General features: G+C 40.3%; 1 protein-coding gene across 1 annotated transcript in view; it reads right to left on the minus strand.

The window, feature by feature from the left end:
* The window catches only part of ULK4 (unc-51 like kinase 4), a 660,820-nt gene that overhangs the window by 89,407 nt on the left and 551,931 nt on the right, over positions 1-19,482 (minus strand). The gene's annotated exons all lie outside the window — the stretch shown is intronic.

A 19,482-nucleotide genomic window follows, 5' to 3' on the forward strand; every position in this document is an offset into this window, starting at 1 on the left:
TTCCTCACATCTTACAATGGATACTGAAGTGACAAGGTTCAAATATGATGAATTCATTGTCATCACAAAAGAAATCTTTTTTGTGCTATTTAAAGTCTCTTTTTGACCTTCCTTTAAGTTTCATCTGTAAGTACAATCAGAAAAATCTCAATTAGTCGAAAATCACACTAAGCTCTCTCCACCATTTTTCCTTTAACTACATTTTATTGTTTTTGAGGAAATACTCATTGCTTATAGTCTTCTCTTACCCTCCTTCCTGAGATGTCTAAATTTGTAGTATTCTTGGCTGCTATGTGTCTTCACGTGGCAAGATCTTATTTGTTTCCTTTTATATACCTCTCAAAAGATATGATATATTTGTTGTTAAATTAAAACAGTCATCCCTCATGATATAGTGGTTCACTTATCCCAGCTTCACTGTAATGTGAGTTTTTTAAAAAATGTATCTAATTCTGTATCACAGAGTTACACTTATTGTGGCACACTACTGGCTAATGGAATGAAAGGCGACCAACCACAGTACTGTGTTATGTATCCTGGATGCTGATTGGCTTAGTGACTGTAGGTTAATAAGAGTGTGGAAAAGATTTATAGGAGATTTGGAAGGGCTTATAAAGCCTTAATATATATATATATATAAAATGCCTCTACTTTGCAGATTTTTACCTATCACGGGGGTCCCTGGAATGTAACTCCAGCGATAGGTGAGGGATCACATAAAATTATATCAAATATTTATTTTGGTGTTATTGGAAAACTAGGAATAAGATTTATTTATGGAAAGGCAATGGAGTATAAATTATTGTTTCTATCCCCTAGCATTGATGTAGCTATCCAGAAAGGGATTTGAGTATATGACAAAAGGAGAAGTTGGTGCCTGGGTATATGAACAGATTGTCTTGGTCTTGGACTCTACTATTGTTGGAGTGTTTTCTGAGTTCATATAAAACTAGCAAAAAAATCACTAACTTTTAATATCTAGAGGAAAACACAAAAAAGGACATTCAAATAAAGTGCTTCTACTACAAAATGTCGCAGAGCATCCAAAAGAGAAAAGTCCAGTTACTGAGAAACCTAAGATCATGCTGAAGAATTAGGACCAAAAGTCCTTTAAGGTTCCTGGTCTCCTGGAGGCAAAGAAAAAGTAGTCTTTAAGCTTAATTAACTTTAGAGAAATATAATTATAGCTAAGTACATGCAGATGTACTACAGGCTTATACCTAGAATTGTTAAGATGATGAGGAAAAAGAGGATTAAGATAGCCATTAAAACAATGATTACTATTGCAGCCACAAAGCCCAAAGAAAAAAGAGGACAATTTCCTGCAACTTCATTGTTACACAGATGCCAAATGAAGATAAAAATGATATCAAGTTCTCCTAATGCCAAACTCTCTTTTCCCACAGAGAGAAACTATAAAATGAAAACATAACCATTTCTTTCCCAGGAAATCTCCCACATTCACCTTCAAAATATCAGAGCTATTTTCCCCAGAAGGCTGAAATGTAATACAAGCTCTGAGAAGAAGGGTAAGGAAGGGCCCCAGATTCCTCCTATGAGAAATGAAAGGGGAAGACAAGAAGGCCTGATTAGCTCAACATTTCTGATCCAAAGGGCAGAAAAAGAGCTCTAAGAACTATTTCCTAGATCACTTGGTTGCCTGATTATTGGTTTCCTGACCAAGTCTTTGTAATACGGCTATTGGAATTAAAGAAAAGGACTCTGGAACATAGTGCCAATCTTTCCACATATATTGCATTTACTGATTATTTGTTTTAAGATTTAATTTTGTTTGTTAATGGTCACATAGATGAAGATGGATGGACTCCATCAAACTGGTTACAAAACCTGTATTAACAACCTTTAGAGAATTTAATGAGTTAAATATCTCAATTGATTTTAAGGAGCCTTCAGAAATAATTTTTAGATATTTAGTAGCATCCACTACCTCTGATCATTTGCTGCTTCTGAGTCCTTTGTAACAAGAGGTAAGGGTTTATTTAGTAGCTGAAGTGATTATTATATATCCTCTACCTCTGCATTTGTAAAAATGTAATGGATGAGATATAGAACAGTCTCATACCAGAGGAGCTGGGAAGATGTTCCTAGGGCATGGTACCCTTGGATGGCTCCCCAAAAGGGAGCATCTCACAGGAAGCCTGAATATCTTTCTGCATATTTTTTTAACTCTTCAGCTTATTTTACTCTACAGCTTATTTTCTCCACCAGAATGATCTAAATTTCTGGTGAAATTTTAGACCCAAAAAAGGGTTTTCATCAATAGTACGGAGGTTTTTGTTTGTTTGTTTTTGTTTTTCTGGGCTCCTCTGCCACATTTTGGAATGATGGCAGTAAGAGACTTTGTTAAAAATATCTCAGCCAAGGTTGAAAGATTCTGTAGAACTTGTGACAAGTATTCATGAGTTCATAGATTTTTTAAATATCACATGCATTGGAGTAAATAGTCCATAGACAAGTGGACACTGTTTTGAGGAACACATTGAATTCCTGAATTTTTATTTTATTATTGCCTTTTACTTTTCTAATAGAATATTTGATTTTTTCTTTTTTTTCATTTCCTACCCTTAAAATACATGTAATCAATATTAATCTTTTTTTGATTTTATAGTAATATAAGTTTAAAATATATCTGTTCTAATATTAATTCATACCCCAAAAGCTTTAGACTATGGGAACCTGCCATTTATTGATAAATGTTATGGGACTGTGATTAATGTTTGTGCCTGATTCCAGGAGAAGGGAACAAAGAGCCATTATATAGTGCCAAGAAACACAAGGCCAAGGAAACCAACCAATCCTAATGGGATTGATGAGAATCAGCACAGTGCCTAAGAGCACAAAGGTAAAACAAAAGACCAAACCAATCCAGGTAGGACTGATGAACTTCCACGCCAATACTAAAGGACTTGAACCTAGTGTGAGACTCAAAGTTGCAATGCTTGACATATGTTAAGACATAGGATGCCTTTTACTACACTGCCAATCAAGTACCAAAGTTTGGCTATCATCCTGGCTCCCCCTATCCCTGAGAATGAAGTTAAATTAGACCAGGGAATGACACTTCCCTTTTACATAAAAATCTAGTCCTCTTTTTACTCTCTTATGGTATGGCAACCTTCTGTAGCCTTGGCTACCAATGGGTAAGTACAATATTACTGCACTTTGTCCTATAGGTTTATGGGAAAAAATTACATTAATTGGATCCTAATACAAGGGCCTGTTATAAATTTATTAAATTGGACCCTAATACAAGGGCCTGTTATGAATTTATTCTTGTTTACTTAGAAATTTTTATGTACATAGATATTTTGATTCTTATTTTGAATTTTTCATTTCTTCCAAAGTTTAATTTTTCTTCTATTTGTTTTTCTTTTTATGTTTTTTGGTTTTCTTTTGATAATTGACTCATACACCCCATAACTCAACAATGTATTCTGAGCTGATCTGAGTGTTGGTCAACATCCTCTTCAGGGGGGATTGTATTTTTATAAAAATCCAAGATTTAAAATTTTGTTCAAGAAAATTTTTCAGAAAAAGAAGCCTACTAATGCTTTGAAAACAGAAATGGACTATTTGCCTGCAGAAACCTACACTGAATCAAGATGATCCAGAAAAGATGTCTGCAGAAACCTATACTGAATCAAGACGATCCAACAAATGAACTTTGGGATACAACTGATTGAACTTAAGGGGACTGAACAATTATTTTGAATTGTAAACTCTTATGTCAAAGGGGATTGCCCCCTAATTGGCTCTCTCTCTCTCTCTCTCTCTCTCTCTCTCTCTCTCACTCTCGCTCTCTCTCTCCTATTCTCCTCTTATCTCTAACTATTGTAGTTAGAAGATTTTTAGGGGTACAAGATGATTACGTTAAATGATCATTTGGGGAGATGAGTCTCCCAAATGATGGGGGGGGGATTGTGATAATGAGATTAAATCTACCTTGCCCATTCTTAAATCTAATCACCAAAAGTGTAAACATCCCCACTTAATTCACAAGTTGGGAGGTCTGTGACCCACGTGTGCTAAAGTGAGTGATGAATCAGAATTTACTGACTACCTCCTGGGCAGTCCTAAGAAAAGCATCTGTTGTGATTGGATACATAAACTAAGAGGAAGGCACAGGAAGTGACGCAAAAGAAGCCCCTTTAAAAGGGAGTTCAATGAGTTCAGCCATCCTGCTTCTTATTCGTGACTTGGACCTGGAGGAGCACTGGCTGAGACCCTCAGACCTTGGTGAAACTGTTCTTAATTCTTTCCCTTAGAACTACACATGGTGAGTGAAGAAGGCTGACTACCTTAAGCCTCCTTGGGGCACTAGCATCCAGGAGGTTCCCTTGATTAGGAGATGCCCTTGTGGCTAAAACCCTTGTTAATTGACTTTTAGGCTCTCTGGCTGGGTCTCTGAAGCCCTGCCGGAAAAAAGCCCAGACTTGAATACAAATCTAGTTTGTTAAGTTAGATCTCTGACTCTAACTTCCTCTCACCTCTCTACTTCCACTCTCTCCTGTATTTTGTAAATAAATTACTAAAATCATTTTAGGAATTGGTATATATTCAGTTCTTTGGAGACCACACCTTTAAATATTAATATATCCAATTAAAAAAACCCTTTCCCCTTTTACATGATGTAGAGGACTAAGGCTGATTCTCTGGGTTCTCCTCAGACTTTGTCTAGTCATTTCATTCCCCTAGTCCAGTGATTCCTTTGGTTCTTTATTCTCTAAAGAGAATACTATTTAGGAGGAGGAAACAGAAACAACTATTTAGCTTTTAAAGCCCTTCCCAAATTGTTTTTGCAACCTTATTATCTATAACTTATCCCTGTAGTCTGTGATGAAGCCAAACTATCCTTCTCTCTATTGCTCACACAGCCTCCTCCATCTCTGGCTTTAGTGACTTGGTTGGTATTGGCTGTCCCCCATGTCTGGAATGAGCTCCCTCTTTACTCTGACTCTTAGTATCAAAGCTTTTTGTTTTTTTAGGATACAGCCCAAATACCACCTTCTCCATGAAGCCTTTTCTGATTCCTATGTCTGCTAGTGCCTTTCTTGCCAAATTATCTTTAATTAAAGACTTGATATCTACTTGATATGTGGTCTCTCCTGAAAGAATGGAAACTCCTTGAAAACAGGGATGGTTTTATTCTTTGGGACACAGAGAATGCCTAGCACTGACTAAATACTTGCTGACTGATCAATTCATTTGGCATGCTGGTCCCTCCTCTTTGGCTTACTGATTTAGCTGGAAAACTTTTGGCTTCATGGTGGGGAAATCTACTATTACATTCCCAGGTTTTCTCAAGGCTAAAGAGCAAACTCCATTTCCTGACTGCTTGTTTCACTACTGGATGCAGAGATGATATGACCCCAGGCAAGTACATTTTAAACTTGGTCCTGCCTAGGAAGCTTTCTACCTTAGGCAGATCTTACACTAAGCTCTCTGCAGGCTGATTTTCCCCTAAGGATTTAGCTGTTTTGTGTTTACAAATATGAAAAACCAACAGGTGTACCTGAGGGGAATGGCAGTGACCAAGGAGAAAAAGAAATTGGTTGGGGGGGATAGAGAGGGGGAAAACATTCTCTAGCTTTCACATACAGGTAGGGGCAGTGTAGTATGTGGACAGAAAGTTGATCTTGAAGGAAGGAAGCCTTGAGTTCAACCCATGCCTCTGATGGCACTGATAGAAGAAGAGTTTCTTAGACTAATGAAATCACAGGTCCAGTCTTTATTGTACTTATGTTTTATGTGATCTTGGGCAAATTGCTTTGCCTCCTCTGGCCTCGGTTTCTTTATCTGTTAAACAAAAGGAGTGAACTAGATGGATTAACTAATTCCTATATTTCCTCTTTTTCTAAACTCCATGAGAAAGACACTCCCTGGTTTTGCTTTTCCCCTCACTAGATTCTCAACTCTCTAAAATCTGGCTGCTGACTTCCTTTTTTTTAAACTGGACCTGGCCTCACCAGTTACCAATAATCTCCTAATTGCCAAATCTAATACCTTTTAGAGTGTTTGCCTTGGAGTCTCACTAGATCTGAGTTAGAATCCTGCTGAAGACAGACACTAGCTTTGTGAGCCTGGAACAATGGCCTAACCTCTCAGCCTCATTTTCCTCATCTTTGAAATGGGGAGAATAATACCTCCTCCCTCACAAGGTTGTTATGAGGATTGTGTGATATAATATGGTAAATCCATTCATAAGCCTTAAAGTGCTATGTAAATGCTGGCTTTTATTGATCTCTCTGAAGCCTTTGGCACTGTTGATCACCTGGATCTCTCTCCTTTCTAGGTTTTTTATGACAATATTCTCTCCTGGTTCTCTTCCTATTTGCTGATGTCTCTTTCTGTATCCTTTGCTGGATCTTCTTCATCCAGATGATTCTGAGGCTCTGTTCTAGGCTCTCTTTCTTCTCTTTTTATACTATCTCATTTAGCAATCTCATCAACTCCCATGGATTCAATGGCCATCTCCTCAGAGACAATTGCTCGATCTATAAACCAGCCTTACCCTTTCTCTTGACATCCAGGCTCTCATCATTAACTGCCTTTTGGACACTGCAGATTCAGTGTCCTGTAGTCATCTCACACTTAGCCTGTTCAAAACAGAACTCCTATCTCCTCCCACTACACCCCTTTCCTTTCTCTCTTCCAAACTTTCCTGTTACTGTTGTGGACTTCACTGGCCTACCAGTCCCTCAGGTTTGTAAGCTATCATCCTCAACTTCTCTTTTTACTCACTCCACATATCAAATCTGCTGCCAAGTCTTTTTATTTCAGCATTCTTTCACCACATGCTCATCTCTCCCCTGAGCCTACCGCCACCCTGGTACAGGTCTTCAAGTCCCAATATCCAGACTACTGCAGTAGCCCCCTGCCTGGAATCTCTCCCTATTCTATGTCATCCTCCATTTAACAATCTAAGTAGTCTTCAGGTCTGGTCATGCCACCTCCATTTCTCCATTGCTCCCTTATTACCCCCAGGATCATGTTTGGCATCCAAAAAGCCCTTTATAAGCTGGCCCTTCCCCTCCTTTCCAGTCTTCTATTCCCTGACTCCCCTCTAAATACTCTGCAATCCAGCGATAGCAGCCTCCTTAACAATGCTCACCCAGGGCACTCCATTGCCTGATTCTGTGCCTTTTTCAATGACTATTACCTTGTCTCAAATCTTCTCTCTCCTAACCTTTCCCTCTTGGCTTCCTTCCAGACTCAGCTCAAATCCTGCCTTCTGCAGGAAGCCTTTCCCAGATGTGCCCCTTACCCTGGTCCTTCACCCTGAGATCACCTTCCATTTGCATGATGTATTTATATGGTATATACAGTTGTTTACGTGCTGTCTCCTACATTTGAATGCTAGTTCTGGAGGCCCGAGACCTTGTTACTGCATATCTTTGTATCTTCTGCACTTAGCACAGTGCCTGGCACACAGCGAAGACTTAATCAACAATTTCTGACTGGCTGGATCCAAGGACTCTTTTAGCCCTAGAGCAGTGAACCAGTGTCCTAAGAGTCCAGTTTGACAAGGGACAAAGCAGGTGGCACTAAAGCCTCAAATATCTCTCGGACTCACAGAGCCTGAAATTCTCACATTCCTCCCTGCACAGCTTTAGGGTGCCAAGGCCCACAGTTAACCTGTAGATGTTCTCTAGGAGGGATAACAACATCAAGTCATTATTGGCCATTAAGGATTCAAGCTGAATTAGTTTGACAGATTAGCTATCCAAGTTCCAAAGCGAAAGGAACAATATCAATTTTGATGGAGGTGAGGTGGGGAGAGAGCTGAAAAAAACCCTTCTGGATCAAAGGCTGGCTGTTGGACTGCCTGAGTAGGGAATCTTTGTAGGAGGTCTGAGAAGCATTAGGGCACTGAGTCATGGGGGGATCACTGAAAAAAAAAGGGTGAAACAGGAAATAAAATGGAGTTGCCTTTGCTGGCCATTGAGGTCCCTTACAGGGCTAGGGCTAGGGTAGAGGAACACTAAAGGGAAACACTACTGTTTTGTACTTTTGCTAAACAGTAGGGGGACAAGGGCAACCCCAACTTCTTCAGAAAGGCTCTCCCAGGATGAAGGGGCTGACCTTACTGCACAGATGCTATTTTGGGATAGGTCAGGCTAATTCTCTGCATCATAAGGTTTAATGGTCAGTAGGGCTGGGAAAGGTTGCTAGCTTTCCCAACATTGATAAATATAATTTTTAATAAATGTATAGGAGCATTTATCTCAAAAATAGTCTCCACACAATTAATGCATGAAAATTGGCATAATATTGGCCAAGAAAGAAAATTAAAAAGAGAAATGTCATCCACAATTTTAGCTAACCCATCTTCATGCTTTCTCTTTAACATTGTTCCATGGTTGCTTATACCAATTTACATAATTAAATTGCTAGGAGCATGTGTTTTAATTGGGATGGAAAGTACACATTATTTCTACTGTGTTAAAATTATTTGATGTTTGATTGAGTTTTTAATGTTCAATGTTCAAATTATTGAGGAAAGTAAAGTAGTTTTGTTTCTCTCCTCCCCTCCCTTCTTTCTCAATCCATTGGGTTTTGAGACTTTCAGATGTTGTTCCATCTCAAAAGGTAGAGATGCAAAGCTGAACAGAAATATGGTACATTAACCCTGCCAGCCAACTTGACAAAGATGCCCACTTCTGGGGCCACACTTCAGTTTGTGTCTCAGTTCGTATCCCAGTAATGGGCCGGGAAAGGGAAGTTCCTTGTGGCATGCTTGACGTGGCATCCTTTAGGCAAGGGGCCATGACATAATCAGTGCTCTATGGGCAAAATGGCAAAGAAATAGCACGGGATCCAAAGAATTCATTAACTGGAGGTTCTCCAAATACAATGAAAAGCTATCATTGGGGTAGAAAAAAACGCCGGAGGAGGAGGAGGAGGAGGATATAAGGGAATGGTAAGGCACAGACTCCAAGATATTAATTAGCAAAGGATCCTTTGGCAGTTGAACTCGCCCAAAGAAATTATATGGTAGACTCCTAAAAGGCCAGGATGCCTGTGGAAAATGTGAGCCGCAAACCAGGATGAATCCTTATGCTCCTGTTCTCACACAGAAATATTGATCTGAACCATAGAAAACCCAAGTGCCAATCAGGGCATTCTCAATTCTTCCAGTTGTTGGTGGCTGCTTCTTTAATTACTTTGTATTTCTTTGTCTCTCCAGCGTTTCTGTGTTGGATGATTTTTTTTGTAGCCTCTGGTAGAATGTATGCTTCTTGAAGGCAAGGAGAGTCTCGCATCTTTGTATCCTTAGTGTCTAGCACCGTGCATATTAGGTGACTAGTAAATGTTTGTTGGATAAAAGAACTGATATAAGCACTCAGGTCTTATGCCTCAAACTACAATGCCTCTTCTACAACTTCATGTTACTCTTAAGGTTTCCAGGGAGAGGGGAGGAGAATTTAAAAGACTCAGGGGTGCTGTTGTAATAGATGAAGGGGTCAATAGGTAGAAACTTATTAAATCCTGTAAGAATTGAACTGGGTTAGTCTGGTGGCAGTGTGAAGAGAGAGCAGGGGATGGGCAGGAGAGATGTTTCATGGAGAGAACTCGGAGGACTAAACAATAGCCTCTAAGGTTACTCTTATGGAAGACAGGATGAACAGTGATACCAGGGGGGCAGGCAGTAATCATTTATTAAGCACCTTCCATGTGTCAGGTACTGTGTCAAGGGATGGACATACAAAGAAAGGCAGTTCCTTCCCTCATGGGGCTCACAACCTAATAATGGGGGAGATAACATGTAAACAACTTTTACAAACAGAACACTTACAGGATAAAGTGAAGATGATTAACAGAAGGAAGGGACTAATTAGCATTGAGGGGCATCAGGAAAAGCTCTCTGCTGAAGGTAGGATTTTGGCTGAGACTTAAAGAAAACTAGGGAAGTCAGGAGGCAGAGAAGAGGAGGGAAAGAATTTCAAGAATGGAGGAAAAGTCAGTGAAAATGTCTATACAGAAAGAGTGGCATCAATAGGAGAAACAGATTTAAGGAGAAAGCTAATTAAATTTGTTTTCTGAGAATTCAGTACAATTGGTAGAGGACCTCCAACTGGAGGTCTCTCCCTCCCAACCCCAACAGCCTTAACTCTAACAATTTTAATGTTTCATTAGGTTCTACCCTAAAATCCTTCTTGGCTCCTTCACCCTGGACTTTCACTGTGAAGATATGTGAATCTTTATTCCTTTATAAAATCTATCATTTGATATTTATGCTCTGATTGTAGGGCTACTGAGCATCCCTGGGAGAGAATCCTGAAAATGAACAGACTTCACTCACTACAGATTTTTTACATAACCTCAGCTGTGCTCTCTCTGAAGCACAATAATCTCTCCACTCTTATCTGCTCTTGATCCCATTCCCCACAGCATCTGTCCAAACTATTTCTTCTCTACACTTCCCTTCCCTCAGCATTCCTTGACTCACCCTCATCATCATACACCCACATACACACACACTCTCTCTCTGTCTCTCTCTCTCTCTGTCTCTCTCTCTCTCTGTCTCTGTCTCTGTCTCTCTCTCTCTCTAACACACACACATACACACACACACACACACACACACACACACACACACACACACACACACACACACACACTGAAAAGAGCACTGCACTGGAGTCAAAAGGACCTGGTTTGGATCCTGGCTGTAGTACTGACTTTAAAAAAAAAAAAACAAAAAACATTGGAAAAGTAACTTTCTCTTTCTGGACTTCAACTTCCTGCTGCCTATAAAATTAGTTTGGACCAGGTGACCTTTAAAATCTCTTCTAGCTCTCAATCTCTATAGGTTTTGTTTTCTTTTTGCTGTGAGTACTATAAGCAGACTGGCCATCCATAAACCCTTGTTTTTTGCCGCATGACTGGTCTACCTCCTTTTGTGTTCAGACATTTTATGGGTGATAATCTTTTATATTACTTCTTCCACACAAGTCTTCAGCATCAATAAGATGCTTCTTCTTGTTTAGTTGTTTTTCAGTCCTGTTGGACTCTTTGTGACCCCATTTGGGGCTTTCCTGGCAATGAGTAGTTTGTCATTTCCTTCTCTAGCTCATTTTAGAGGTGAGGAAACTGAGGCATACAGGTTTAAGTGTTCACACATCTGGTAAGTATCCGAGGTCATATTTGAACTCGGGTCTTCCTGACTCCAGGCCTGGTGTTTTATCCACTGTGCCACCTGGCTGGCTGTAATATACAGTAGTGTCTTTATGCTCATCACATGGAGGGTCTCTCTCCTTTGCTTTTTGGATCACATGAAATTTTGACTCTTTGGAGACCATGGTGATGCTTATCACTTGGAGAACAATTTAGGAATATGTAATTCCATTTGTGTGGTCACTCCCTCCCTCCAACACAAATCCTACCTAATTTATGAGTTAGTAGAATTCTTTTTTTTAAAACATTTATTAATATTCATTTTTAACCTGTTTACATACTTTATGCCCCTACTTTCCCCTTCGCCCCCTGCTCTCCCCCCACCCATGGCCAATGCACATTTCCACTGGTTGTAACATGTGTCCTTGTTCAGGGCCTATTTCCATATTGTTGTTAGTTGCATTGGTGTGGTAGTTTCGAGCCCACATCCCCAATCATGCCCGCCTCAACCCATGCGTTCAAGCAATTGTTTATCTTCTATGTTTCCTCTCTTGCAGATCTTCCTCTGAATGTGGGTAGCATCTTTACCATAAATCCCTCAGAATTGTCCTGTGTCATTGCATTGCTGCTGGTACAGAAGTCCATTACATTCAATTTTTTTTTTTAAACCCTTGTACTTCGGTGTATTGTCTCATAGGTGGAAGATTGGTAAGGGTGGGCAATGGGGGTCAAGTGACTTGCCCAGGGTCACACAGCTGAGAAGTGGCTGAGGCTGGGTTTGAACCTAGGACCTCCTGTCTCTAGGCCTGACTCTCACTCCACTGAGCTACCCAGCTGCCCCATTACATTCAATTTTACCACAGTGTATCAGTCTCTGTGTACAATGTTCTTCTGGCTCTGCTCCTTTCACTCTCTGCATCAGTTCCTGGAGGTCTCTCCAGTTCGCCTGGAACTCCTCCAGTTTATTATTCCTTTGAGCACAATAGTATTCCATCACCCGCATATACCACAGTTTGTTCAGCCATTCCCCAATTGAAGGACATACCCTCCTTTTCCAGTTTTTTGCCACTACAAAAAGCACAGCTATAAATATTTTCGTACAGGTCTGTTTATCTATGATCTCTTTGGGGTATAGACCCAACAATGGTATGGCTGGATCAAAGGGTAGTAGAATTCTTTTATTGCTGTAGGTGAAAAGTTCATGACTTTGTAGCCAGTCTGGAGATAAGCTTCTCCATACTGAACTAGACCAGCCTTGGGATTTTCCCACCTTATTTCACATTACTTAAAGCACTCTGTGTTCCAGTAAAACTGGACAAATTGTGTTCTCTCACCAATTCTATCTTATCTCATCTCCATTCATTCCCTCTGGTGGTCTGCCATATCTGGAGCACATTACTTCCTCATTTCCACCTGTTGAATTCCATTTCTTTCTTTAGATGCCTCCTCCTAAGGAGGATCCTTCTGGGATCCTTCCAGCTAAAACTGACATTCCCTCATCAAATTTTCCCAGAGGAGTTTATCTGTTTCTTTCTTTTGCCCCATCTCATTCTATTTTGTTGATTAGCCATTTATGTGCTCTCCCTATTAGATATTAAACTTCCTGAGGCCAGGGCAGTGCCACTTTTCATCTGAAGCTCCAGGGTCCTAAGCAATACCTTGAACATAGTATACACTGAATACATGTTTGTTTAGTATTTAGGCTGTCAAATTGAGGGAACTGAAGGAGTAGGGAAAGTGGGAGCCTGGGGATTTCTGACACTGAGAAGTCACTCTTGGTCTAAGGAAGTCCTGTTTGGGTCCTGAGAGGCTCATAAATGAACACAAGGACTTGACAATCACCCACATGGATGCCCCTACCAGTGTGGTCCCTCTTTAGTCTCCTTTTCTAGATCTTTCTCCAGGTTATGCTCACTAACCATGAGTACTCCTCTTCTCTTCTCCCTCCCTCTCTACTATTTCACTTGGTGATCTTATTGGCTCCCATGAATTTCAGTTATCATCTCTATGCTAATGATTCTCAAATGTACTTATCTAGTCCTAATCTCTCTGCTGACCTCTAGTCTCTCATTTGCAACTATCTAATGGACATCTCAAAAGGAATGTGCCATAGATATCTTTTTTTTTCAATTCTTTTTTTTTAAACCCTTAACTTCTGTGTATTGGCTCCTAGGTGGAAGAGTGGTAAGGGTGGGTAATGGGGGTCAAATGACTTGCCCAGGGTCACACAGCTGGGAAGTGTCTGAGGCCGGATTTGAACCTAGGACCTCCATTCTCTAGGCCTGACTCTCGATCCACTGAGCTACCAGCTGCTCCTTGCCATAGATATCTTAAACTGAACATCTATTTATTTTTCCCCCCAAATGTTCCTTTTTTTCAGAACTTCTCTATTTTTTTCCAGGTCCTCTCTATCAACCAGGGTTGTAATCTAAGTATTATCTTTGACTCTTCACTCTCTTGCCCTGTACATACAATCTATTAATGAGTCTTGCCAGTTATGCTTTGTTTGTTTTTTTTTTTTATCTCTTGTTCTCCTTGCCTCTAATATCTCCTCACTGAGGTCCATCTTCTACTCTTCTGGCAAAGTAATCTTTCTAAAGTACAGGAACATGTATATCCCTCCCTCCCATCCTCCCCAGGCCCCAATTCAATAAACTCCAGTGGTTCTCTATTACCTTGAAAATCAAATATAAAATCCTTAGCTTGGCATTCACAGTCCTTCATAACCTGGTCCCCTCTTGCTTTTCCAGTCTTTTTTCATCTTACTCACTCCCATCTATTCAGTGAATAACTTATTCACTGATACTCCAGTTCATATTTGACCTCAGATACTTACTAGCTTTGTGAACCTGGGTGAGTCACTTAATGTTTGTTTCCCTCAGTTTCCTTAGCTGTAAAATGGAGACAATGAAAGATCTACTCTCAGGGTTACTGTGAAGCTCAAATGAGATAAAATTTGTTAAATGCTTATCATAGTGCCCAGTATATGGCAGGAACTGAATAAATGTGTATTCCCTTCTCTTCTTCCCTACTTATTGGTCCAGTGATCCTGGCCTCCTTGCAATTCCTTGCTCAAGCCAATCCCTCTCCTGATTCTAGGCTTTTTCACTAGTTGTTCTCCATGCCAAGAATTTAGAATTCTGTCTTTCCTCATCTTGGCCTCCTGGCTTTCCTGGCCTCCTTCAAATCCCAGCTAAAATTCCAACATCTAGAAAATGCTCCCCCCACCCCAATTCCCTTAAAAGCTTATTAACTGAACGTGTCAGCAGTCACATTTGTCCTTGTTAAGGACAATGTTTGTACCACCAATAATCCAACAGTTTAATGAAAGGAATAAATGTGCTTCAGGATTCTCCTTGATATTATTTTTGGAAATGAAGTAGAACCCAAAGCGTTTGTAAATTAGAGCCATAAATCAGAAAGTAGTTTCCCGAACTAATTACAAACAAATCTTACCATACACTAAAAACCAGGGAAGTATAACATTTTAACAGATGTGATAAATTAAGCACTTGTTAGCACGCATTTCCAAAACCTAGATGACTTCTACTATACCTATTCCAGTGAGACCTGGACCAGTTTTGGGCATCATGGTAAAATCTCCGTCAGAAGGAATAAGAGGGTACTGTGGTGTGCCTAACTTCATTGCTCTCAGTGAGTCATGGAGGTGGGCATTTAAAAGGACCAGGCAAGGATGAGTAAGGGCTATAAATCAATCTCCTCAATCCTTGTTTGTATCTCTATTCTTCCTAGTCAGCTCAAGTACAAACACCACTGGCCACTTCGCTGCAACCGAAAAGCGATCACAAGGTAGTACAGAGAACTGGCCGACGTGGAGGTTAATCCTTCTGCACCCTAATCTCACGTCCCCATCTTGAGCTGCCATTGAACCTGAAGTTTCTAATGGATTTCTTTTGTCTGTTTTACAATCAAAGCTGATTTTGAGGTTTCTAATAATTGGGATGTTGCTACTGTTATTAGAGTTAAAGTCATATAAAAAAAAAGTACACAAGCAGCGATTGCCTAATAAAGGGACCTATGAACAAAAAGAAAACTGCTGACAAGCTGTAGTCTTGTTTTAATTTGAATTCTCATGAGTTCCCATCACATTTTAATTGTACATAACAATAAATAAGGCCCTGTCACTGGAAGCTTCTCAAATAGCCTAATGCTAATTATCATTCTATTTTCAACCACATGCCTTATGAAAAGATTACTGACAGGGACATAAACTGAAAATAATGAGCTCGGCAAGCTCCATGCATGGCAGAATGCCTTATGTGTTCCTCCATTTGGTTTTACACAGTTGATACCAAAGGCATTATCACCCATTTAAGGTGACACTTTAAAAATCACAGCACTAGATGCATTAGAGCACAGGCTTGATAAGATTATGTACACACACATCCCGCACTAGTTTCTTTTTGGAATTCTCTAACATGTCGGGATCGTTGAAATCCAAGGTTTGCTACAAAAGACAGGCTCACTCTCATAAGTGTTAACTGGGCTTGGAGTAAGGAACACAGGACTCCTAATCCTGCTTCTAATACTGACTGGGGGGGTGTCTCTGGGCCAATCTCAACCTTGTTCAGCCTCAGAATCCTCATCTGTAAAATGGGGATAATAACAGTAACTTCTTCCCAAGGCCATTGTGAGACTCAGACATGTCAGATGCTTTGCAAACCATAGAGGGCTAGGCAAATGTTAGGAATAATGGTAATGATGATGATAAGATAAGCCTGCTTCTCCTTGGCCCACGAAGGCTGCCCATAGACTTTTCTGATGGTCAATATAACCAGAGCTGCTCCATAGGGATCCATCAGCAAGTAATGATTCCTCGCTATATAGACACAAATGGAAATATAATGGGTCATTTGAATGGCCCTGGCTCGGGCTTGCTTTCAGCCTGACCTAGCCTCCTCCCATCCAAAGAGCCTTCACCATATTAACTCCATTTTAAAATCAATACTAAGTATTAGTCCCAAGGCAGAAGAGCAATAAGGTCTAAGCAATTGGGGTTAAGTGACTTGCCCAGGGTCACACAGCTAGGAAGTGCCTGAGGTTGGATTTGAGGCCAAGATCTCTTGTCTGCAGGCCTGGCTCTCCATCCACTGAGCCCTGATAACTCCTCTTAGGATAAGACCCCAGAGGATGTTTGCTTCTATAATTGGTCTTTCAAGTAAGGCCACGTGCTATGAATTTCTCGTTCTTATGATGGGTCCATATGGCATTTGAATTCAGATAGCTTCTGTCTCTGCGCTGGCCTCTCTCAGCGGCTCTTTTCTGACATCAGGACATCAACCACGGCTGTTTCTCAAAAGCGATGCCATTTCTCCCTCCTAAATTTGCCTCTATATCACAACTGGGATTGAGCTGGGATCCTTTCAGGAGCGACTTTATGCATACCCAGAACTCTTTTCTTTCCCACCCCTGGCAAGTGCAATGAGCCCTCCCTCCTCCGGCCTCGCCGCCATCAGCAGGGGGATGTTCAGGAGTTTACATTACTGCTGGAGCAGAGACAGAGCCCAGGCCATACAGAGACCTTGGATTAAAATGGAGAAGTGCTTTAAAACAAAGACCTTCCAGGGCAGAAGAGTCTCCTCAGTTGGGTGAGCAGAATCTGTTTACTTGGAAACAACTCAAGATAAGGATGTTGGCTAGCATTTAGCTGAAAAGTCATATATCAATAGCATTCCAGCCGGCTTGGAATTCCAGCCCTATTGCTATTTGGCTCCCAGTGGTCTATGCTCGGTTTCCTCATCCGTAAAATGAAGGCTTTGGACTAGATGACCTCTACGGGCACTCTGATCCCAGGACAGGCCAAAAAGCAGCACAGGGCCAAGCTGACCGGGCTCAGTGGCCCTGCGTGCTATGCTGCCCAAATGTGGCTGCCAATGGGCATTTCAGAGCTCCTGACCATCCAGCTAGATAAGCCACGGCAAGCAGGCCAAACATGTCACCAAGTTCCCCCACTTTTACTAAAACACGAGTGATACTGTATACATCATCACCAGATTGAAACCATTTAATGAAAATGGAGAACAGGAAAAGGATGTTGGTAGAGTTTTTCCTCAGAGGAGGGGAAAGCTTATGCTCTGTTCATTTTTTTTTTCAGGCTCTGAGACTGTATTAATGAACTTGATGGCATACACGTCACAATTACTGAAATAATTAATCAGGACAGAAACTTTAAGGCCCTTTATTTGGGCAGGGAAGATCTTTTCAATTTAAAAATGGAAGAAATATAGCCATTGACAGGAAATCAAGCAGGTACCAATGTACTTTAAATTCTTCACTATTCAAAATATTCCTTTAAAAAAAAAACAAAACCCTTACCTACTGTCATGTATTCAGTATTGTGTATTGGAGTGGTAAGGGCTAGGCAATGGGGGTTAAATGACTTGCCCAGGGTCACACAGCTGGGAAGTATCTGTGGCAAGATATTTACCCAGGACCTCCCATCTCTGGGCCTGGCTCTCAGCTCACTAAGCCACCTAGCTGCCCCCCAAATACTCCTTTTCAAAGATACTTTCCCATTTGCTTCTTCTTTAGAAAATACTCACTTTACCAGAAGGGTGTGAGCCAGTTATTTGGGTCAAAAATGTAAAAGATAAGGACTGTGTCAAATATATCCATGTAAATATAGTGCTTCTTTTTAATGAGCTTCAAACTTCAAATTGAACATGCATAATAATTTAAGAGTTTGTATTCTGGACTTATCTTCAAAGAGTTCCAATTATAGCTTTCAGTAATTGAAATTCTACTTTTTTTCTAAGAAAAAAGAAGGATGTAATATTTAGAAAAGGCCTATGATTCAAAAGTAAAGACTTATTCCTCTTTCTGAATAAACAGCCAGTAAATCCAAGAGCCATTATGACTGCTGTTTTGAGTTCAAAGAGAGTTCCCTCAATTTGAAGGTTTGCCTAAAGAATGACAGTTTGTCAAAGTTAAATAAAACAAGTTAACTCAATTTTACAAATGAATACTGCTTTTAAGTCTTCAATGATTAGAATATAGATGTGTGCATATGACTATTTTGGACAAACAATAATGAAACCATAAACCCTTCATATTTTGAACAATTGAGGTAAAAGTCTTGTATTCTAAAATATGACATCAAATGGACACAGGACCTCTCCGAAAAAACAATATGCTCAAATTCTTGAGATTTAGAGAACTATACAATTAAACAGCAGGGCTTCTAGAAGAGAAAACTGGTGAAATCATCACCCATCGTAATTGAAAAGCAGCCATTTATTATGAGAGACTTCCAGTGTCCTTCTCCTCCAGAGCAGGCCAGTTTTATTGAAAAACAAACAAACAAACAACAAAACAAACTTGCTGAGGTATGAAGGGAGGTGAGAAATAACAGACAAAAAATAAGAGGATGACTAGAAATCTGCTGGGAGGGGCAACAGAGAGGAAAGATCACATGAGAGGCAGCACCCAGGAAAGAAGGATGAGCCAAAGAAGAGGGAGAATAGCTGATTTAATTAATTTAAAAATAATGGAAAAGGGGATTTAAAAAGAGAAGATGAAAAAAATAAAATGGTATGCTTTCTTCAGGAGGGAGTTACATCTTCATCTCTATGAAACAAAGTAATTTTATTTGCAAGGTTCTTTGGGACTGCACAGGCCAAAACAAAAAACATGATTTCTCCTCCTAGAAGCTTGGATCCTAAGAGAGATAACACTTTCATACAATTTATGCATTTAAAGTTAGAGCACAAAACCCAAGTAATGAACAAGTAATGTGCAAGCTTTTAAAAAATGAGTCTCCAGTACTCCATCCCCTTTGTGCCACCTAAACCTAAAAACTCAGCTGGTATAGTGGCGAGTATGCTCCTGACTGGGCTGATGGGGGAAATGCTATATTACATTTTGTTCTTGCTGAATCTCCAAAGTAAAAGGGGATTCGATGGAAGTAGAGTTCTAGGCCTGGCACCTAACAACAGGATGGAGGAGAGGGGGCAGGAATTGGCTGGTGGAGGCTCAGGCTGGTGAGAACAGAACAAAGAGAGAAACTTCCAAGTCAGAACTTTGGACATCAGAGGCAAGATGTAATCTGCCTGGATCTGGAAGAGGAAGGCAAAGAACACTTGCTACCCAACTCGTCTACTTTTGCTTTTCCCAATTCCTTATGTTTCTTTTAAATCTTGAGTCCCTTAAGTACTTTTTACTGCTTGGAGTGGCCTTTGATTGTCCTTTCTTTACAGATCAATCTTTTGCCTTTTCAGTCTTCTCCTGATGTTAGAGAAACTCACGGACAGAAGAGCTCACTATACTTGGACACTGAGAAACATCTTACTTTTGATTACCGGAGCGGGCATGTAGAGTTAGTTG

Source organism: Gracilinanus agilis, chromosome 5, assembly GCF_016433145.1.
Source record: "Gracilinanus agilis isolate LMUSP501 chromosome 5, AgileGrace, whole genome shotgun sequence".
Lineage (NCBI taxonomy): Eukaryota > Metazoa > Chordata > Mammalia > Didelphimorphia > Didelphidae > Gracilinanus > Gracilinanus agilis.